This window comes from Hyla sarda, chromosome 4 (genome assembly GCF_029499605.1).
Source record: "Hyla sarda isolate aHylSar1 chromosome 4, aHylSar1.hap1, whole genome shotgun sequence".
Taxonomy (NCBI): Eukaryota; Metazoa; Chordata; class Amphibia; order Anura; family Hylidae; genus Hyla; species Hyla sarda.
In genome coordinates, this window is record NC_079192.1 from 350,011,762 (window position 1) to 350,035,034 (window position 23,273).

At 43.6% G+C, this 23,273-nt stretch overlaps 1 protein-coding gene and 1 long non-coding RNA gene across 5 annotated transcripts in view; one reads left to right on the forward strand and one right to left on the reverse strand.

The window, feature by feature from the left end:
• LOC130267204 (uncharacterized) overlaps positions 1 to 22,737 on the forward strand; it is a 184,681-nt gene extending 161,944 nt beyond the window's left edge. For both annotated transcript variants that reach the window (XR_008843093.1, XR_008843094.1), the window contains exons 2-3: positions 10,079 to 10,260; positions 22,145 to 22,737. This is a non-coding gene — a long non-coding RNA (uncharacterized LOC130267204). The remainder of the gene's footprint in view (positions 1 to 10,078; positions 10,261 to 22,144) is intronic.
• The window catches only part of FSTL4 (follistatin like 4), a 1,659,076-nt gene that overhangs the window by 1,203,887 nt on the left and 431,916 nt on the right, over positions 1 to 23,273 (reverse strand). The window lies entirely within an intron of this gene.

A 23,273-nucleotide genomic window follows, 5' to 3' on the forward strand; every position in this document is an offset into this window, starting at 1 on the left:
AGACACATCATACATACATACACCGGCCACTGCCCCCTATATCATACATTACAAACATACATCATACATAGACACATCACACATACACCTGCCGCTGCCCCCCCACTTCATACATTACATACACACATCACACATACACATCACACATACACATCACACATACACTCACACCATACATATACACCATACATATGCACACATCATACATACACCCGCCGCTGCCCCCCACATCATACATTACATACACACATCACACATACACCATACACACATCATACATACACATATACATACACCGGGCTGCTGCCCCCTATATCATACATTACATACACACATCACACAGACACATCATACATACATATATACATACACCGGGCTGCTGCCCCCTATATCATACATTACATACACACATCACACATAGACACATCATACAGACAACATAAACACATCATATAGACACATACACCATACATATGCACTCATCATAGATACACCTGCCGCTGATACACCCCCCCCCCCTAATCATACATTACATACATATACATACATACATATATGCCGGTGTGAGGTAAAATCCCCAGCCTGTGCAGTGCAGTGCAGTGCAGTATGTCTCCTCACACACGTCCTCTCCCCTCCCCCTGTTCTGTGTTTTCCCCCGTGAAAACTTGAAACCTCCCCGTGATAAATGAGGTCCTGTGTAGACAGAGCAGGGGAGGGAAGGGGCTGTGTACGTCCTCATTCTCCCCCTGTCTTCTTGTATTCAGAGCTGCGCTCTCCATCCTCCGGGAGGGGGATTAGGGGGCGTGGCTTTATTATCTCCTGCAGACCGGCCTCGGGCTCTGCCCTCGCTCCTCCCCGCTCTAGCTTCGGCAAACTTCGGAGAGCGAAGATCCCCTTACACTGGCTGGGGGGCTCTGAGCAGCGGCCCCCGGCTACTGAAATCAGCTGGGGGCCGCTGTGAGGTGAGATGGGTTCAGAAATCTCACCTCACACCGCCGCCCCCTCCATACACCCTGAGCGCCGGTGTGAGGTGCAGACTTGTATCCGCTCCTGCACCTCACATCGGCATTAAAGAAAAATATGGGGGAAGTCGGTCTGTCCCTGCTTGCCCAATACAGGGATAAATCTAAAAAAAAAAAATCACCTGCCCGGCACCCAAAACTACATGTCCCTGGCGTCGGGCGATAGGATTTCCACATCCCTGAGTTCTATTGGTTACTGACCCTAAATCAGTTTCTGTTCTAATTTTTTACATTTAGTCTAACATCTATCTTTGTATGCTATCTGTATATATGCATATTACTTATGTCTCACATCCCTGAAGAACCCATCTGTCACTGTGGGAGAAACACGTTGAAATAAGGAGTATGAGATGAGTTATTGTTATTTATTGTCAGGTAATTTGATTTGAATTTTTATCTATTCATTGTTATCCTTCACCCTGCCTACACCGTTGGAGTAGGGAGGGTAGACCTTCTTTAGGTAGGGTTATATATGTTAGGGTAGGGAACTGCACCTGTACCCTATACCCCCTACCTCCTTTGAAGTTCCAATTGGAAAAAACTCATCATATACTATTTCTTGTCATTTCATTGAACTGATAACTGTTCTGATATGAAAATATCCCCTGCAACAATACTGTTTATGTAATTTTGCTTTAGTATACGTGCATGTATTATTTTAAATATTTTGGAGTAAAAGTTATGTTTTATTTATCTGTTTGGGCCTAATTGGTGGGTTATTTTGCTTGTGGTAATCTTCTCAAGAATGACATGTCACATGGTTCTCACCCTGCCTTCTCTATAAGGCTGGTGTTAGAGAGCCATAATGTAGCCATGCTTTAGTGTCTATATTAGACCATAATACTTGGGTTCAATGTTGGTTTAAATTTGATTTACTAGAATGACAGTCGATTCAGATATTGCACTCACTTGCCAAAATGCAGCCACATGAAAGGGGTTGTTCAGAGAACTCAAAGGCATGTGCCAGTGCTAGAGTCCTGGTCCCCACATGGTCCAGGATAAGCAGAGTTTACTGCTTTTGTTTTTACAGTAACCTGGCATATTTGCCTTTAAACTGCTCAATGTTATAGCATCATGCTATAAATAAATGGACATATAGAGTAACTATGTAGATAGACTGGTATTCAGAAGAAATAAAATTATAGCAGCACATGATGAAGATATAAACAACAGAACAAAATGACAATATCATACGAACAATGGGTTGGTGTTATATAAACAAAAAACATTTAATATGGTTAGCAGGATGCTCCAAAAATCTTCCACAGTGGGATGCAACGGCAATTGTGCCTACAATCCTGCTCTACACTAAACACTGTAGTACATGTGTCCCAAACAAACAGACCATATAGATTAGGGATGAGCGAATCCAATCTGAGGAATCCAAATTTCAGGAAAAACTTGCTTTGCAACAAATGCGAAAATCGCCGCAATTTGATCACACTAATCGCTTCATTAAACTCCATTTAGTACGATCCAGGCTCCAGGGCATCTAAGATGGCGGCTCCACATGTCAGGACATGGGGCAAGGAATGCTGGGAAGGCAGCAAGTGGGTAGGCGGGATGTTCGTGAATCACGTGCAGCATGCAGCCTATCAGCAACCAGCCACCCCTGTGATGTCACAACCCTATATAATGGGCAGCCATCTTGTGGCCAGTCACATCAGTGTTCTATTGCAGAGAGAGAGGGACAGAGAGTAGTGTGTGTTGCACAGAAAATTATTTTTACAGCAGCGATTCACCTCAAGCCCAAATCCAGCCTAGAAGCACTGATAGGGAAGGGCCAGTGATTGAGAGAGAAAGTGCAATTGTAGGTGTATTACAGCAGCGATTTACCTCAAGCCCAAATCCAGCCTAGAAGCACTGATAGGGAAGGGAGAGAGATTGAGCGAGAGAGTGCAATTTTGGGTGTAGTACACAGCGGCTGTTTGCTGCAGCACTGGTGTTTGCAACAACTGAAAAGCTAATTGTAGCCAGCCAGTTAGGAGGAGCAGAGCACTAAAATCCATAATCACCTGCTATTAATGCCTAATACTGGTTGCGTAGCGGAGCGTAATGTTCTCTATTAAGTGTAACCTGTGCGTACATAGGTGGTGTACCATTTTGTTCCTGTTAAAGTCTTAAGGGCCTAGTTACTGTGAAAGGCCAGCAAAAAGTACCCACCTACTGCTGTTGTAGACAAATAATGTTTTAAGCGTAGTGGAGCGCATTGTACTCCCTCATAAATGCATACACATACGTACATCTAAGTGGTGTACCATTTTGTTCCTGTTATAGTCCTAAGGGCCTAGTTACTGTGAAAGGCCAGTCAAAAGTACACATCTGCTACTGTTGTAGACAAATACTGTTTTAAGCGTAGTGGAGCTCATTGTACTCCCCTCTGGCAGCAGGAGTTGCAGTTAGAGGCCTGAGCTTCTGGTATCAGCTAGCGGTCGTGTCTCGACCAGCAATCCATCTGCTGTCATTGACTGGTTAACTCGTGCATCCACTTCATCACAAGTGACATCTGACACCTCCAATCTACAGTTGGTGCTTTCCTCAGACACAACCATCAGTTGACATGGCCTGGGAGTAGTCCCTGTCCTCCAATTGCCTCTGTCCTATGCTGTTCCCTCCCCCCATAGAAGTATTGTATGCTGTGGGTCCAGCTCCACTATTTAGTCAGGACGATCTATTAGAGGACAGTCAGCAGCTACTGCCCAGCCAAGAAGTGGAGGAGACATCCCCCGCTTCCTTCGCTAGGTGGGCAAGTAGTGATGAGGAGAGTGGTGTGGTAGGTGGTGTTGGGAGCATTCAGGCTACTGAAGCACACACTGTTGGGGAATCTGAGGAGGACTTCAGTGACGTGCAAACGCAACTCGATGATAATGAAGCCGATTGCACTTGGGAGCCGGGTGCAGGTTTCCCGTGAGGCAGCAGTTGAGCCAGCAAAGTAGTAGCATGGTTGGAGTCAGCATGGTGGCAGCAGTGGAAAGTCTGGAGCCAAACGTGCCTGGGGTAGACCATCTGCTTTGCGGCAGCCTACCTGCCTGGGAGGTAGTTTAACAGGGGTCCTTGGAGTCTGCGGCAGTAGCAGTCAGTCAGTCAGTGAGGACTGGGGGGGGGGGAATCAGCTACTCTACGGTGTGGCAGTTTTTCATCAAGTATCAAGAGGATGTTAACATGGCCATATGCAATTTAAAAAAATATCTTTAATCTTTCAGTTGTGAGGCCCTTTGGCCTCATCAGGCTGCTGCCACCTTCAGGCTGTGTCATTTTGTCACCATATGTCCTCCTCTTGCTGCTGCCACCTCCAGGCTTGGTCATTCTGCCACATTTTGGTCTCCTCATGCTGGTGCTATCATGTGGTCTCCTCATGCTGCTGGCACATTACATACATTTATTATGTTGATCTATTTAAAATCTTCAATTAAAATATTTAAATATATCTTTCATCTTTTTCAATGGTGAGACCCTACGGTCTCCTCATGCTGATGCTGCCACCTCCAGACTTGGTCATTCTGCCACTATATGGTCTCCTTATGCTCCTGCCACCACAGGCTGTGTCATTGTGCCACCATGTGGTCTCCTCATGCTGTGGGCACATTACATAAAAATTCTAAATAATAAATAATTTAAATAAATTTTTATTAATTAATTTTAATTTATTTACTTTTAAGCAATAATTTTAATAAAAAGGCCCCTCCAGCATACCATGTGTGCAGGGCACGGCGGTGTCACACTGTTCATCACATGGTTTGCCTTGGCGAACGGAATTACACAGGGGAGGAATTGCTGAAAGTCTTTAATCAAGAAATTGAATCATGGTTTACTCCAAAAAAACTGGAAATGGGACCACGGTGACCGACAACGAGAAGAACATGTTGTCTGCGCTGCATCAAAGTAGCCTGAGCCATGTGCCCTGCATGGCACACGTGTTCAATCTGTTTGTCAAGCGATTCCTGAAGTGTTCCCCTCATCTGCAAGACACCCTAACAATGGGAAGAAAACTTTGCATGCACTTCAGCCACTCCTACACTGCAAAGCACACCCTCCTTGAGCTGCAGTGGCATCCCCCAACATAGTCTGATTTGCGACCTTTCCACACATTGGAATTCAACCCTCCATATGTTGGACTGACTATACGAATAGAGAAAAGCCATCACCAATTTCTTGATGATCCAAGCATATAGGGGGAATCCCCTGTTTAACTTCAATGTCAACCAGTGGCAGCTCATACGTGACACCTGCCGTTTGCTCAGGCCCTTTGATGAAGCCACATTATTAGTCAGTCGCCAGGATTATGGGATGAATGACATCATTCCACTGCTTCATGTTCTACAACATGTGTTGAAAACGATGGCTGGTCACGGCGCTGGAGATGTGGCGCCTACATCTTGAAGCCACATGAGCCCTGTGGAGGCTGAACTGGAGGAGGAGGGGGACAGTGGAGCACAGGCAAGGTGTTGGGAAATGGGTGGTTTTTCTAGTCATCTGACAGGAGAGGAGGAACAGGAACAGGCTGTAGAGATACAGGGAGATGAGGAAGACGAGACAGAGGACCCAGACACACTGTGGCCATGTGGTCTCATCATGCTGCTGGCACATTAATTAAAAATATTTATGTTAATCTATTTGAAATCTTCAATTAAAATGTAAAAAAATATCTTTAATCTTTTCATTTAAGAGGCCCTATGGTCTCGTAGGGCTGTTACCACCTCCAGGCTGGGTCGTTCTGCCACTATATGGTCTCCTCTTGCTGCTGCCAATTCCAGGCTGTTTCATTCTGCCATGTTATGGTCTCCTCATGCTGCTGCCACTTCCAGGCTTTGTCATTGTGCCACCATATGGTCTCCTCATGCTGTTGGCACCTTGAATTAAACTTTTAAAATTGTTATCTATCTATAATCTTCAATTTAAATTGTACAAAATATCTTTAATCTTTTCTATTGTGAGGCCCTTGTAACACTCACTGTTCAGTAGATAGGAACACTTTGGGTAGTAGATCCGCTGGACCTGTGTGGCAGATGATGCGAGCCGTACCAGGGAGCGGAGTCTAAGGTGCCGCTGGTTTTCACCAGAGCTCGCCACAAAGCGGGATGGACTTGCTGAGGCAGACGGCACCCAGGTGGCTAAGCCTGGCACGACTCAACCACACAGGCGGCTGAGGAGAATCGAGGTACAGAAAGAGAACAGCAACTCGTAGTCAGGATAGCAGAAGGTCTGGGCAGGTGGCACTGGAATGAAGCAGGAGGTTATTTAGGCAGGCGGCACAGGAGCAAGGTCAGGAACATAGCAGGAGGTCAGTAACAAGGCAAGGCAAAACATAGTAACGCTTTCTCAATGGTACAAAGCAATAAAAATCCGATGTGGGAGAGGAGCAGGAACTATATAGAAGAGACACAGGTAAACACATAATTAAGGGCGTACTGGCCCTTTAAATCTTAAAGCTACGGCATGCGCGCCCTAGGAGACGGGGACACAAGCGCCGGAAGTGAGAGGCAGGAAAGGAGGTGGCAGAGGAACGGAGTGAGTGACGGACCGGGATTCGCATGCGTGCGCGTCCCGAGATGCGAACCCCATCCCCACTGGCAGCAGTAGATGACAGGGAAATGCGTTCACGGCCAGTACAGGTGGCCGGAGTGAAGACCGTAACAGCCCCATGGTCTTGTCGGGCTGCTACCACCTCTAGGCTCTGTCATTGTGGATCGGGAATGTTATGTTCATCCCATGCCGTGCGCTGACAGCATCTGCATTCCCCCTGTTCGGGACCGCTGGCAGAGTTCACTTGTGCAGAGTGCTGGCAGCATCTGCAATCACTTGGCTCGGGACCAGTGACAGGTCGCGCTTGCGCAGAGGGTGAGTCCCCGTGCACTCACAACCTCTGCAGAGCCCCAGCTCGGGTTCACTGTACAGACGTGGCTGCTCTGGTACTCTGTGTGAATGCGGCCGCGTATGAGGAGAGCTCCGTGTGTCGGCATTGACTGCACTGACCTGGCTAGTTTCTAGGGTGGTAGGAGAAGGGGTTGGTGTGAGGTTGCATAGCATCAATGGATGAGTTCTGTCATTTCATTAAGACCTTGTGTTTGCAGTGTACCCAGGTTATAGATCCAAAACATTTCTTTCTTTGAATCTGTTTGTGAGATGTCCAGGTATCTGATCAATCGGAAGGATGAATATGGGATTGTTGTTCCCAGGGTGAAGCATCAGCAGTGGAGTGAGAGGCCGTGTAATTGATAGCATTTTTTGATATTAGCCGGGTGTTGGTTTAGTCTTATATGCAATGGTTGCGTGGTCCTTCTCACATACTGCTTTTTGCACTCGCACTCAATCAAGTAAATGATATGTCTTGATTGGCATGTAAGGTGCTTTTTTTTTTATTGGGAATTATTTGCCTGTGCTCGTGCTCTTAAAAGATGTTTGCCGGATCGTCTGCCAACACATGCATCTTGACGTGTTGCATTTATAGGACCCTTTCTTTGGAAGTGGATTCAAGGTCATGTTTTCTGGTGTGTTGCTTCAGTTTGCTTGGGGCAATCATCCCCCTCAGAGTGGGAACTCTCCGGAATGTGATTCCTGGTATCTTGGGGATGGTGTCTTTCAGTTATGGGTCCGATAGAAGGATATGCCAATGTTTTTGTAAGATGTTCCTTATGGCGTGTTGTCCTTCCGAATATTTTGTCACAAAATTGTAGCCAAAGTTTTTTTTTTTTGGTGGTTGTGGTTTCATTTTTGTAATTGGTCTGGGACAGTGCATCCTTCTCTTTTGTTTTCGACAACCTCACCGAGTGTGTGGACCTCTACATTGCAAGATAGCCCCAGGACGCTGGGCGCGGACAGACACGGGCTGCTGCTGCTTCCTCCTTGATTAAGGTTGACAATGGTGTTGTGCTCGGAGCGCAACACATTAAGGTGAGCAGTTATATTAAACATCTTTTTACACCTGCCGCTACGAGGTAAAGGCACAGGGTGCGCCGGTGCATGTCCCCTTTCTATTTTCATATCAAATAACTGATAAAATGAAACATTTGCACTTTCACAGTTGGGGTGGCGCTAAGAGGCAGGGGCTGGAACTGGTGGTAGGTCACCTGGCGGAGGACCGCCAGCTCGATTTTAAGGTACAAGTACAAGCTTTTTCACTGCCGCCACTTCTAGCTTTATGCGCCCACTTATCCAATGGCACAGAAGCTGAATATGCCCCTGTTCAAGTTACTGGTACTGCAGTCCCTCCCTTTTCAAGTGGACACTCAGAGCATGGGGTGCACGGCTTGGACAGGTGGTAGCTGGCCTCGTGGCAGAGTGCCAGCTCGATTTTAAAATACAACTAGGAGAATTTCCATAGTTTACACTGCAGCAATTATACACTATTGGAGCTGGAATTACCGCGGCTGCTGGCACCAGACTTGCCCTCCAATGAGTCCTCAATAGAGATGAGCGTATCAAATCGGATGAACCAAATTTTTTAAAAATTCACTCCTCTCTAGTCGTCATCATATATTACCTCTGGAATTACCACAATAATCCAATAAAACAGGTTGGAGTGATAACAAGGAACCATAACTGATTAAATGAAACATTCGCAGTTCCATACAGAGTAAGACAGTCAGGGGGGTGGGGGGCGGAGAGGCAGGTGCTGGAACAGGTGGTAGCTCACCTCACGGCGCACAAAGAGCTTGATGCTCAACAGAATGGGTCCTCAAAAAAGGATATTAAAAATTCCAATAAATTCTAATTAAATTAAATAAAAATTACATGAAAATCTGCTGCCACATCCAGACGCTCTGCGTAAGTGATTCTAATAGCGATGCCTGTTATCTGCATGTCATACTTGATAACAGTATTATTTCACTAACACAGCACACTCCTTATGCGTGTTAAGTCAAGGCAAAGTGTTCTACACTCCTATTGAGGCTCCCTATAGGCCTGAAATAGCCATTTTTAATAGATTTTTGCAGAGAATAAATTTGGACCGAAACCATTTTTGGGGGGAAAATTTGGTGAATCGAATGAAACAAATTTTTTAAAAATTCGCTCATTTCTAATATAAATTTAAGGCCAATACAATCAAGTAGGTTAGTTAAATCATGCAGGACATGCTGTGCAGCCAAACACTGCCTAAAGTTGGTCACTCCTATAACCAGCAATTGAGTAGGTGCTTTCTGCGTGTTGAAACAAAAGGAAAAAATGCTGCTCATCCTGGATCCATGGGAAGAACACAGCAGGGATTGGAGGCAGGTAAATATAACTTTTTAATTATTGTAGCCCAGCCTCAGCCTCTAAGTATTCAACTGATTTTCCCTTTAACACTGTCTGACACTTATTGTTGATACCTTATTTTTGGCAGTAGAAGCTTCATCAATTGGGTGTGGTGTTTTTAATATGCCATTTGCTTTTTTTGTTATAAAGTTTCAAACATTTTTTTTTTAGAATTTTTTTAAATCACATTTTAAAAGTATACATCTATTTGCTTCATTTTTCTACAATGTTAAAATGTTCTAAAATAAAAAATGTACAGTAAATAAAATGACTGGCTTTAATGAGATTCTCCCCTGAAGAGCCTTAGACTGAAAAAAGCCCTCATTTTTAGATTTTAACACCTTGTACTGACTTCAAAACCTTTTAATATTTACCAGTGTATATTTCTGTGGACTGTTTTCTACTTAGTGTTAATTGTAAATTCATGTAATGGTTAATAATATCTATTTCCTAGTTATTACCAAATGGCATCTGTTGTTTTCTTCTCTCCTTTACGTATTATACTGTCAATGTATGTTTTTCCCTTTTATCTAGTATAATTAGTTAGGGATTTCTTAAAGAAAAAATTTTATGAAGTAGAAAAATTTTTGGGAGAGAAAGATAAAATTACTTTTGAAGTATTGAGAATAGGAACAGTTGAATCTATAACTTTTGTGTGAGGCAGTGTCAGGTTCATGTACATCATTACGTAAGTAAGGATAAAGCTTTATGTCAGATAAACTAGGCATGCACATTGTGGGCAGGGTGATTTTGGCCAGCTATCTAATGTGAATAGGGTCTGTTGGTTAACAACTTCAAATATCTAATCATTTTGTTTTCAGGGAGAAAACCACCACTGTAGGATGGGCTGAGCATGCATGTGTATGAAGAGATCTGGAGATATAGCTGTCAGCTAACAGCTATCTTATGTGTATAACCAGTTTTACATAGTTTTATCAGATATGAGAAAACTTAAGAAAAGGCGGAAGGCACTAACATTGAAAAGCCTAATCTGTCAGTAAAGGTAAGCTAGCTGATATTTAGTTGACTTCAAACCATTGCTGTAGGGTTGCATTATTTCCTTCCATGCATCCTATTGCTTAATTCTTTCTGTTGTTGTTTGCTTGAATATTCCAAATTCAGTAAGACAGTAATGGATTTTGGTTACTGCCCTGAGATCACGCCACACCCCCTCATGATGTCACATCACGCCCCCTCCATTCATATCACGACCATTCACCGCCCGAACCCAGAACTGTGGCCAGACCACTACGATCAGACATCTTATCCTTTGGATAGGGGACAAGATGTCTAGGGGCGGGGTTCACCATTAAACATAGAGGGGTAGTTATCAAGACTTCACTAACTCAAAGGTTTCCCCACCAGTGCACAGGCTCGTTGGCTTTATGCAAAGGCACACACATCTACATAAATCCAGCAAGCCTGTACGTCCATGCTGGAATTTCAGCTAGCTCTGAGCTCAATGATTTACGCTGGTTGGCCAGCGTAAACTGCCATACATTTGATGAGTGGAAGCAGCCAGGCCCTTCACTCAGTACCATTCCCCTTTCTGATAGGCAACCCCCATTTGAAATTGCAGAACATCTGCAGATAGTGCAAAAAATGTGCCATTGTTTGCCATTTTCATTTGTAGTACAAAAATTTCACATTATAACTCACATTATAACTTCCCTTGCCTTCCCTTCCTTGATGATCTGCATGTGTTTTCTTTTTAACTTTGTATCCCATCAAGGTCATGATCATAAATAACCTCCCATTAAATGATCTTATTAGATTTATCAACAACGCTGTTCTCAAGTACAACCTAACAAGGTATGCAGCTGTGACAACACTCTGATAAACCAGTCTACTAAAGATACTATATCACGTTCAGGTTAATTTATTCTAAGATTACTTTTTATGCTTCGGTCAGGGCACTTGTTAATTATCCCTCTTTATATTGTTGGACAGTTGGGAGGTAATGATATTGAGTTCCTGACAATTTGTATGCAAACAGACTGTGATATCCAATGTTCTTTCCAACAGGACCCTTTTTGAAAACCCATTATATCATCAAAGCTTGTTATGTAAAAGAGGATACTAATCAAGCAACATGGTTTTTTATAATTTCCTAATCTCTAGGAAGAAAAAAGAATATTTTCAAACCTATTTTTTTTTATTTATTAACTGATCAATAAATACACTACATTTGCACATCATTAGGCTGGGTTCACATATATCAGAAGTTTGGCTTAGTGAACCCAGCCTAAAACTCACCACAACTGATGACAAAACTGCATCAGTTGGTATCAGTTTTTTAGCATCCAACATTAATTGTGCAGGCTGGAATGGGGGGCGACACCGCAAGATGCGATCCCCCAATGCGTCCACATTGAGACGCTGGCTAATTGTGAACTGTCCCACTAAAATAAATTAGGTCAGTTCTATCACCAGCTTTTTCTTCAGCACCAGAGTAAAATTCTGCCAGAGGTGATATATGTAAAGGGGCCTGGTAAATAAAGGTAAACCAAGGTATAGGCCAGAAAACTTTTACCCCAGAGACCTCAAAAAGCTTTGCTCAGTATTGACTGTATACTTTAATTTGCTTTATTTTTTAATTACTGTCATAGTGTTAAAATATTAGCATAGTGCAGAGAATCTCAATTATTTCTTTAGTTAGATACAAAAGGGCTCTTGAACGAGCAATTAAAAAAATGTAAATATTAATTCTAATCTACTATTATATATGGATTCATATTTTAAACACTAAAATAGCAAAATACGAACTAATTAGGTCATACTATTAACCCCTTAAGGACAACGGGCGTATGGGTATGCCCTGACACCATGGTACTTAAGGACCAAGGGTGTACATGTACACCCAGGAAAATGTTGATCCCCGCCGCGTGCCGGGCAGGGATCGGGCCTAGATGCCTGCTGAAATCATTCAGCAGGAACCCTGTGCAAACCCCTGGGGGGGTCCTGAGATCCCCCCCCATGTTGGCGATCAAAACACTGATCAATTCAGATTTGCGATTTGCAGCAATCCAGGCTGATTGCATCTGGGTACACCCCTATCAAAATCCCAAATTTAGGCCTCAAATGCACATGGCGCTCTCTCACTTCGGAGGCCTGTCGTATTTCAAGGCAGCAGTTTAGGGCCACATATGGGGTATCTCGGTACTCGGGAGAAATTGCATTACAAATGTTTGGGGGCTTTTTCTCCTTTCACCCCTTATGAAAAGATAAAGTTGGGGTCTACACCAGCATATTAGTGTAAACCAATTAATTTTTTTACACTAACATGCTGGTGTTGCCCCATACTTTTCATTTTCATAAGAGATAAAAGGAAAACAAGACCCTCAAAATTTGTAACACAATTTCTCCCGAGTACGGAAATACCACACGCGTGGACGTAAAGTGCTCTGCAGGCGCACAACATGGCTCAGGAGTGAGAGCGCACTATGTACATTTGAGGCCTAAATTGGTGATTTGCATTCACATATGAGATTCCTTACTCAAGAGAAATGGGGTTACAAATTTTGGAGGACATTTTCACCTTTTACCCCTTGTAAAAATGAAAAATTTGGGGTAACATCAGCATTTTTGTAAAAAAAAAAAAAATCACATTTTTCATTTTCCCGTCCAACTTCAACAAAAAGTTGGGTGTTGGGTTTTAAGGCTCACTGTACCACTTGTTACATTCCTTGAGGGGTGTAGTTTCTCAATAGTGTGCTATGTGGGGTGTTTTTCACTGTTCTGGCACCATGCAGGCTTCCTAAATGAGACATGGCCCCAAAGCCGGATCATCATTGGGGCTCCTGGAGAGCCTGTGACAGGGGCCTTGTACCCGCAGGGGCCCCTGTCACATTTGGGACATCCCTGTGTCCCGAAAAATCTTTTCAGGACACAAGGATGTCCCGGTTACCTCTCTCCGGCCCCGCGTTAACTTTAAAACGCAGGGGCCGCCGGGAGGTAGCGCATAGGAGAAGAACAGAGCGGAGCATTGAGGAGGATGCGCGCCGGGAGGTAGCGCACCCAGGGACGTCACTGAAGTCCCGTGCGTGCGCCCATGGTAACAGCAGAGAGGAGCAGTGAGGAGGATGTGTGCGTGCATGGTAACAGCAGAGAAGAGTAGAGCGGAGAAGAGAGGAGGACGTGTGCATGCATGGTAGGTATCCAGCACCACCTGGCAGCACTTCATCTTCAGTGTTCCGACCTCCGGTCCCGTGATCCCGGACTGGAGGAGCAGTGGTCGGAACACTGAATTGGGGCAGTACACAGACATACAGTCTCCAGCCATACACTGTATGTTCAACAGGTGAAGACTACGAAGGGGCGGTGAGGGATATCAGTGCTGACCAGGAACGGACACGTCCGGTGAGTAAAAGATTTTTTATTTAAATGCAAAGATTTTCACCGTACTAAGACGGCTTCATCAGGCATGACAAACAGGATAAGGAGGGGGTTTATATACAAAATAGTTAATACTATTTTGTATATAAACCCCCTCCTTATCCCGTTTGTCATGCCTGATGAAGCCGTCTTAGTACGGTGAAACGCGTTGCATTTAAATAAAAAATCTTTTACTCACCGGACGTGTCCGTTCCTGGTCAGCGCTGATATCCCTCACCGCCCCTTGGAAGTCCTCACCTGTTGAATATTGCCTAGGTTGTGGAGGCTGCAGACCAGACTTGTTTTCTCATTCACACAGACCATTGTTGTGTGTGAGTTCACACAACAGTCTTCGGTAAGGGTTTTTTATTATTACTAACTGGACCCTGGAGTGGCAATTTTACGTTATGGAGCGCTCTTCCTTCTTGTTTTAATACACTGTATATGGCTGAAGGCTGTATGTCTGTTGGGGAACTATACTGCACCTAATGTGGGGGAACTGTACTGCACCTAATGTGGGGAGAACTGTACTGCACCTAATGTGGGGGGAACTGTACTGCCCCTAATGTGGAGGGAACTGTACTGCACCTAATGTGGAGGGAACTGTACTGCACCTAATATGGGGGAACTGTACTGCAACTAATGTGCGGGAGCTGTACTGCACCTAATGTGGGGGGAACTGTACTGCACCTAATGTGGGGGAAGTGTACTGCACCTAATGTGGGGAGAACTGTACTGCACCTAATGTGGGGGGAACTGTACTGCACCTAATGTGGGGGGAACTGTACTGCACCTAATGTAGAGGGAACTGTACTGCACCTAATGTGGGGAAGTGTACTGCACCTAATGTGGGGGGAACTGTACTGCACCTAATGTGGGGGGGATCTGTACTGCACCTAATGTGGGGGAACTGTACTGCACCTAATGTGGGGGGAACTGTACTGCACCTAATGTGCGGGAACTGTACTGCACCTAATGTGCGGGAACTGTACTGCACCTAATGTGGGGGGAACTGTACTGCACCTAATGTGGGGGAACTGTACTGCACCTAATGTGGGGGAACTGTACTGCACCTAATGTGGGGAGAACTGTACTGCACCTAATGTGGGGGGAACTGTACTGCACCTAATGTGGGGGGAACTGTACTGCACCTAATGTGGGAGGAACTGTACTGCACCTAATGTGGGGAAGTGTACTGCACCTAATGTGGGGGAACTGTACTGCACCTAATGTGGGGGGGATCTGTACTGCACCTAATGTGGGGGGAACTGTACTGCACCTAATGTGGGGGGAACTGTACTGCACCTAATATGGGGGAACTGTACTGCACCTAATGTGCGGGAACTGTACTGCACCTAATGTGGGGGGAACTGTACTGCACCTAATATGGGGGAACTGTACTGCACCTAATGTGGGGGAACTGTACTGCAACTAATGTGGGAGAACTGTACTGCACCTAATGTGGGGGAACTGTGCTGCACCTAATGTGGGGGAACTGCACTGCACCTAATGAGGGGGAACTGTACTGCACCTAATGTGAGGGAACTGTACTGCCCCTAATGTGGGGGACCTGTACTGAACCTAATGTGGGGGAGCTGTACTGCACCTAATGTGGGGGAACTATACTGCACCAAATGTTGGGAACTATACTGCCAACCTAATGTTGGGAACTATACTGCACCTAATGTGGGGAACTGTCCTGCCAACCTAATGTGCAGGGCCTTATACTGTACCTAATGTGTCGAACTATACTGCACCTAATGTGGGGAACTATACTGCACCTAATATGGGGGAACTATACTGCATCTAATGTGGGGAACTATACTGCACCTAATGTGGGGGAACTACAACCTAATGTGGGGGAACTATACTGCCAACCTAATGTGGGGGAACTATACTGCCAACCTAATGTGGGGGAACTGGTGGTGGGGTTGGTGAAGAAAAGTGTAGTGGAGAAGGACCAGGAGGGCATGGGGGGCTGAAGTGAGGTTGTTTGGGGGGGGGGGGGGGGTTGAGGTAAGGTTTGTTTGTATGTTTGGTAAAGGGAACAGAGAAGTGTGAAGGGGACTGAGGGGGGGTGGGGGGCAAGGGAGTGCAGAAAAGTGGAATAGTGGAGAAGTAACAGGAATTAAGGACCAGGGGAGGACTAAGGCTAAGTTTCCAGAGAAGGCAAAAGCACAAGAAAAAAATGCCAAAAAATTACCATAACACAGGAATAAGCAGTAGCAGTTTTTCTGTGTTTTTGCAGGTAAAAAAAAGGGGGAAACCTACCCATAAGGGTCTCTGGGAGCATGAGTCTGGAGGAGGACTTAGGGGTCTGGGGGAATTAGGGCTCGTCCACACTACGAACTTCTGCCGGCAGAATTTTGCTTGTTTTCAATGGGATGCTGCTGCTCTGTGCACACTACGGAAGACACAGTGTGTGGTAGTATTATTTTTAGAGGCATGATGTTTGGCAGTATAATATACAGGGTGCACAGGGTTTGGCAGTATTATATTTAGGAAGCACAGTCTCTTGAAGGGTTATAATGATTGTTGTCTTTATACAGAGGATGAGGATCGGCTGGCAAAGTGAGGAACCAATGATGTCTAGGCGTCAAACTTTACAGAGGAAGATGGAGCTGGAAGAAGACATGGAGTCTGGACCAGATGAAGAAAAAAAGGAAAGAAAACAGAGAAGACATCTCCTGTGAGTCTTTTATGTTTGTGTATTCTCCTAACTGTCCCATTAGATCTCTCGTCACGTATACGTTTTGAAGTAATAATGAATGAAACTGTACCCCAATTTGAGGCTCTAGCTGTTACAAAACTACAACTCCTATAATGCCTGAAGCTCTCAGACATAATGGGTGTTGTAGCTTTGCAACAGCTGGAAAGAGTGACTTGAACTGAAGGGATTTTAGACCATGCAGCCCATTTTATTTTAATGGGGGCCTGACTCCTGTGACACCCACCAAAAAAAAAAAAGTGACATAGTCTAATATGCCCAGGCCTATTTTTGGTCTCAGTCTATTCCTTACTTGACAGGCCCACAACAAGTCTCAGTGGAAGGGAAGGGGGACTGTTGGGGGGGAGGCATCATAATGCCTTCTTCCAGGCAGCCTTAATCTGGCCCTGCATGCCCCCCAAAAACCACTTCAGCAAAATTTGCTTTCCAAAAGCCCAATGTTGTGCCTTCCCTTCTAAGCCCTCTAGCGCACCCACAGATCACTTTGCATCCACATAGGAGATATTTCCTTACTCGAGAGAAATGGGGTTTCAAATTTTTCAGCATTTTAGTTAAAAAAATCACATTTTTCATTTTCACGTCCAACTTCAACGCAAAGTCGTCAAACACCTGTGGGGTGTTAAGGCTCACTGTACCACTTGTTACATTCCTTGAGGGGTGTAGTTTCCCAATAGTGTGCTATGTGGGGTGTTTTTCACTGTTCTGGCACCATGGGGGCTTCCTAAATGTGACATGCCCCAAAAAACCACTTCAGCAAAATTCGCTTTCCGAAAGCCCAATGTCGCTCCTTCCCTTCTGAGCCCTCTAGTGCACCCGCAGATCACTTTACATCCCCATATGAGATATTTCCTTACACAAGAGAAATGGGGTTTAAAATTATGGGGGACATTTCACCTATTACCCCTTGTGAAATTGAAAAATTTTTGTGAGAAAAATTTTATTTTTCATGTTCATGTCCTACTTTATTGAAAATTTGTCAAACACCTGTTAAGGCTTACTGTACCTTGTTATGTTCCTTGAAGGGTGTAGTTTCCAAAATAGTGTACCATGTGGGGTGTTTTCCGCTGTTCTGGCACCATGGGGGCTTCCTAAGTGTGATATGCCCCCCCAAAAACCATTTGAGAAAAATTTGTTCTCCAAAATCCCATTGTCGCTCCTTCTCTTCTGAGCCCTCTAGTGCACCCACAAAGCACTTTACATCCACATATGAGGTATTTCCTTATTGAGAGAAACTGGGTTATAAATTTTGGGGGGCTTTTTCTCCCTTTACCCCTTGTAAAAATAAAAAAATATGGGTCTACTGTAAAAATGAAGATTTAGAATTTTTGCCTCCACTTTGCTGCTATTCCTGTGAAACACCTAAAGGGTTAACAAACTTTCTGAGTTTAATTTTGAATACGTTGAGGGGTGCAGTTTTCATAATGGAGTCCATTATGGGGTATTTCTAACATAAAGACCCTCAAATTCATTTAAAAACTGAATTGGTCCCTGAAAAATTCAGATTTTGAAATTTACGTGAAAAATTTGAAAATTTCTGCTATACTTTGAAGCTCTCGATTGTCTTCAAAAAGTAAAAACGTGTCAACTTTATGATGTCAACATAAAGTAGACATATTGTATATGTAAATCAATATATAATGTACTTGGTATGTCCACTTTCCTTACAAGCAGAGAGCTTCAAAGTTATAAAAATGCAAAATGTTAAAATTTTTCATGAAAATTTGAAACTTTTCACCAAGAAATGATGCAATTATTTACAAAAATTTACCACTAACATAAAGTAGAACATGTTATGAAAAAACTATCTCGGAATCAAATTCATAAGTAAAACCATCCCAGAGTTATTAATGCTTAAAGTGACAGTGGTCAAATCTGCAAAAAATGCTCTGGTCCTTAAGGTGAAAATGGGCTTGGTCCTTAAGGGGTTAAAACTTGCTGAAATCTTCTGCATCTCACAGCTTATTTCTAAGGAAAACCAAAGGATGGGGCATTGTATACAGCAGCAAGAGCTTTCTCTTCCCCGGTATCATCTGCTACGGATACGTTGGACAGACAATTGTGCCACAGAAATCAGTAGATTGGGCTAACTTACTGTTCTAATATTAACGGTGAACTTAAAGGGGTACTCTGCCCCTAGACATCTTATCCCCTATCCAAAGAATAGGGAATAAGATGTCTGATTGCAGGGGTCCCGCCACTGGGGACCCTCGCAATCTCGGCTGCGGCACCCCGCTGTCATCACTGCACAGAGCAAACTCACTCTGTGCATAATGACGGGCAATACAGAGGTCGGAGCATCGTAATGTCACGGCTCGGCCCCTCGTGACGTCTCTGCCTGCCCCCTTCATGCAAGTCTAAGGGAGGGGGAGGGGCGGCTGTCATGCCCCCTCCCATAGACATGCATTAAGGAGGTGGGCCGTGACGTCACAAGGGTCGGAGCCGTGATACCACAATGTTACAGCCCCTGTATCGCCCGTCATTACGCACAGAGTGAGCTTGGTTCTGCAGCCGAGATCGCTGGGGACCCCCTCCCCCCTGCGATCAGACATCTTATTTCCTATCCTTTGGATAGGGGAAAAGATGTCTAGGGGCGGAGTAACCCTTTAAGCTCAAAAATAGAAACTTGTAAGTGGTCATTAATTTTAAAAGTAAAAAAATTACTTTTTGTGAAGAGATAAGTGAAATAAGGGTAACCATATGAATTGGTAAGATAAATATATTAGAGATGAAATATTTTTATTTTATTTTGATTTTGGCCACATTTATACAATGTTTATGCTTGGTATTTTAACGTGTAACAAAAATCAGCAGACTTTCATGGTAAATGTCTGGAAAAAATATAGCTGTTTCATAGCTGGAAATACTAATTAAAAATGTCCATTTTTCCAGTCGTAATCGACCCAAAAAAAAAGTATGCCAATTAATTACAGCCATAAAATTAATGTGTGTACACTAACGAAAGTCTTACTACTGAGTTTATTAGAACTCTATGGTAGAAAAAGGATCTATTTTCAGTTTTTATTAGCTTATTTCAAATACTGCACAAATAAAGGCTACAGTATAGAAATTGCATTACTTTTTCACCTTTAATGTCTAAGTAATCTACATTCATTAGAAATTACAGTAATCAGATGTCTTCTACAATATTTTATACAGAGTAATACACTAGGAACATCTTTATTCATGTGATAGTAATTATATCAAAGCATTGCAGGAGTCTCAGCTGTGCTCAGGATGTCAGAGTGCTCAAGATCAAAAAGGTGCACATCGCTAGCTGGAGTACTATTGGTTTCACCTTATGTGTATGTGAAAAGTGTCATTTAGCAACTTTCTTTAAATGGGCACTGTCACCAACTTTATTTTTTTATATGTTGTAGTACTTATATACCATACTACAACATATCTGTAATATATTTTCATTATTTATTTTTTCATTTTCAGGGTGAATTTTACGTTTGAAAACCGGCCACTAGGGGTCTACCTCCTAGTGGCCAGCTGCCGCACGGCGTGTTGTCACGCCTGGATTTGGACCGATTGCGGCCGGGCAATTGGTCCTAATTCATTTACACTGCGCTCGCTCCCTGCCTGTCAATTAGACAGGGGGGAGCGAGCGCATTGGCTCCCCGGCCACATGTCCCCTGCCCCTGCACGCCCGCAGCTGGACTCTGCAGTATCGGTAAGTATGTTTTTTATGATTATTTAGGGGAGTTGGTGGTTATAACGGGGGTTGGAGGAGAGCGGGGTTCCGGGTTTCAGAATGGGGGGGGGGGGGGGCGGTGTGAAGGAGGGAACAGGGTAGCGGTGTGACGGAGGGAACGGGGTAGCGCCGCATGGCACTAACTTATAGTTCATCTACACAGGGTGCCTCCAGCTGTTTCACTACTACAACTTCCAGCATGCCCTGACAGCCAATAGATGTCAGGGCAAGCTGGGAGTTGTAGTGGTGAAACAGCTGGAGGAACCCTGTGTAGATGAACTAAGGGCGGAAGTTGGCCCAGCAGGCATCAGTGACGCCTGCTGGGGAAGTCTGCCTGGTAGTAAGCACACTACCAGGCAGACAAAAAGTTATTTTTAATATAGTAAAAAAAAAAAAATTTAAAGCAGGGAGAGGGTTAGGGATAGATGTGCAATAGGCAGAGACAGGGAAAAAATATATAGGATGGTGGAAGCTACCCTTTAAAATATGCCTTATGATATTATGCAGACTTCATTCTCCTTATAATATACATTTAGTAATATTTTGCTTGATGTTGATAGGTTTGGGTACCTGATGATTGGAATATTAATAGAAATAGTTTATAAATAGGGCTATCTTCAAACAATTTACTAACAAATTTTAAGGCAAAAAAAAAAAATTGAAGTCTCAAAAGTGAAGTGCCAACTTGTACATACAGTAAATAAATTCCACTCAAAAACAGAGAAACAGAACATGGCCGAAAATCCACAACTTGTACTATGATCTAAATGCTTCTCAGCATAATTTCAAAAACAAAACAGGTTGATAGTGTACCTTTTGATCAAAATGTGCAAGCCCCCTCGCCACATCAGGGCCACCTGACTGAGTGGGTCCCTAAACTGCCAGGTTTCCAGCACTTAGTCCTATGCAGGACAGGGAAGGGTGGGGGAGGAGGTGTGTATGCTGCATCTCAGCCCGGCTTGTGCAATTCTTAAGCTTAAATTTTTTTTTTTAAATCAACTGGTGCCAGAAAGTTAAACAGATTTTTATATTACTTCTTTTTAATAATCTTAAATCCTTCCAGTATTAATCAGCTGATGTATGCTTCACATGACATTGTATTTCATTCTGGAATTATTTTCTGTCTGACCACAGTGCTCTCTGCTGACACCTCTGTCCATATCAGGAACTGTCCAGAGTACAAGCAAATCCCCATAGCAAACCTCTCTTGCTCTGGACAGTTCCTGATACAGACAGAGGTGTCAGCAGAGAGCACTATGGTCAGACTAAGAAGAACTCCAGAAAGAAATAAAACATCATGTGGAACATACAGTAGCTGATAAATAATAAGATTTTTAAATAGAAGTAATTTACAAATCTGTTTAAAGGGGTTCTCCGGTGCTTACACATCTTATCCCCTATCCAAAGGATAGGGGATAAGATGCCTGATCGCGGGAGTCCCGCAGCTGGGGACGCCCGCGATCATGCACGCGGCACCCTGTTAGTAATTAGTCCCCGGAGGGTGTTCTCTCCGGGTCTGATTAAGGTCGACCGCAGGGCCGGCGGCCTTTACATGAGCCTGCTTGGAGCGGCAATACTTCACTACGTGCAGACACACTGAAGCGATGTGGGCAAGTTTAGGGCTGCACTCTCTCCCTGCCCAATGTTACACTGCGTCTTGTACTTATTTACTTGCTTATCGGGATTTGCCTTCTTTCTTAAAACAGTATTTGGTCCCTTTGTATAAAATTCTACTGTTTTTGTTGCCTTTTTTGTTTAAAACACTAAGGGAGAGATTTATCAAAACCTGTACAGAGGAATTGTGGAGCAGCTGTCCACAGCAACCAATCAGATTGCTTCTTTTATTTTTCAGCAGCCTTTTAAAAAAAGTTAAAGATGCAATTTGCTTGGTTGCTATTGGCAACTGCTCCACTTCTCCTCTGTAACTTATTTTGCATATAAATAACTATAGTGCAAGGTGTTGTTTCTATCTACACTGTACCCCAGCACTTCATAATTCCTACAGTTTTAAAACACACAAGAAAAAACACAGAAAATGCTTCAGAAATATCACAAACTAAAATTTTATTTTTTTATTTTATGCTACAGACTTTAACCATCTTCTGTGTGAAGAGGAGACAAGGAAGTTGAAATAAGTGGGAACCTACCCCTGCGATTTCCTGGTCGGCCGCGGTTCTCTGTTTGAACGATGCTGTGTTCAACACCGCACAACACTGTATCTCTCCTATATTGATACATCATGGAGAGGACATGTCAGCCACAGCTTTTTGCCATGTTTTTTTTATACTGGATTACTCCTTTAAAATGTTAGTGTCATTAGTAAGAAAATTGAAAAAATGCTCAAGTCAGTGTAGTAATGTGCCCTAAGACCTGTATGCATAATAATATGCATGTTTTTATATGTAAAATACCTTTTGATCCATGTCTTACTATGCTCACCCATTTTGCACTACTCCTGGAGGCTGGGGGTGTTTCTTCAGATCCATGCTTACTCCTTTCTTGCCCCCTCCCTCTTGTATTGAGGTCTGCACAAACATTTTTACACATGCAAAGCTTTGAGCCTAAAGTGTATGCTTTTTATAAGCCTAATGCAGCCATGTGAGCCTAATGTTACAAATATGCAAGAAAAACCTTCTTTTGAATACAGTTCTGGCTTTGGCTCAAAAACTGCAGTGGCAAAAAAAAAAAACCTGTGTGGTAATTTTATAAACTAATTTCTTGTATATTTATACAAGAAATTAGTTTATAAAATTACCAAAGAGGAAAAATGTTGCATATAAATAATAATTAAGCACCTTGTATTGATTGTGAATGTGCATGAAATAGTGCAGGACCTTCATGGTATTTCTAATTTATTGAGATCCTAACATTTTAAAGATTAATGCAATTTATATGAGATTGTCTAACATTTTTGCCTGTACATTTTATCTAATTCTTGGACTGTGCACGGAAAATAGAAAAATGTCCTTAATGCAGTGTTAGGCTGGGTCCACACTACGTTTTGTCAACCACGGTTTTAGGTCCGGTTGTAAAAGCGCATACGGCGCAAAAATGAGCCGACCGGACCGAACGTTTCACTCCGGTCGGCTCATTGAAGTGAATGGCATACGGGAGCACATACGGTCACATACGGGAGCGCGAGGTTTTAGCTCCCTCCTGCCGTATGCGCTCCCGTATGGGACAAAACGTAGTGTGGACCCAGCCTTAAGCAGGGTGT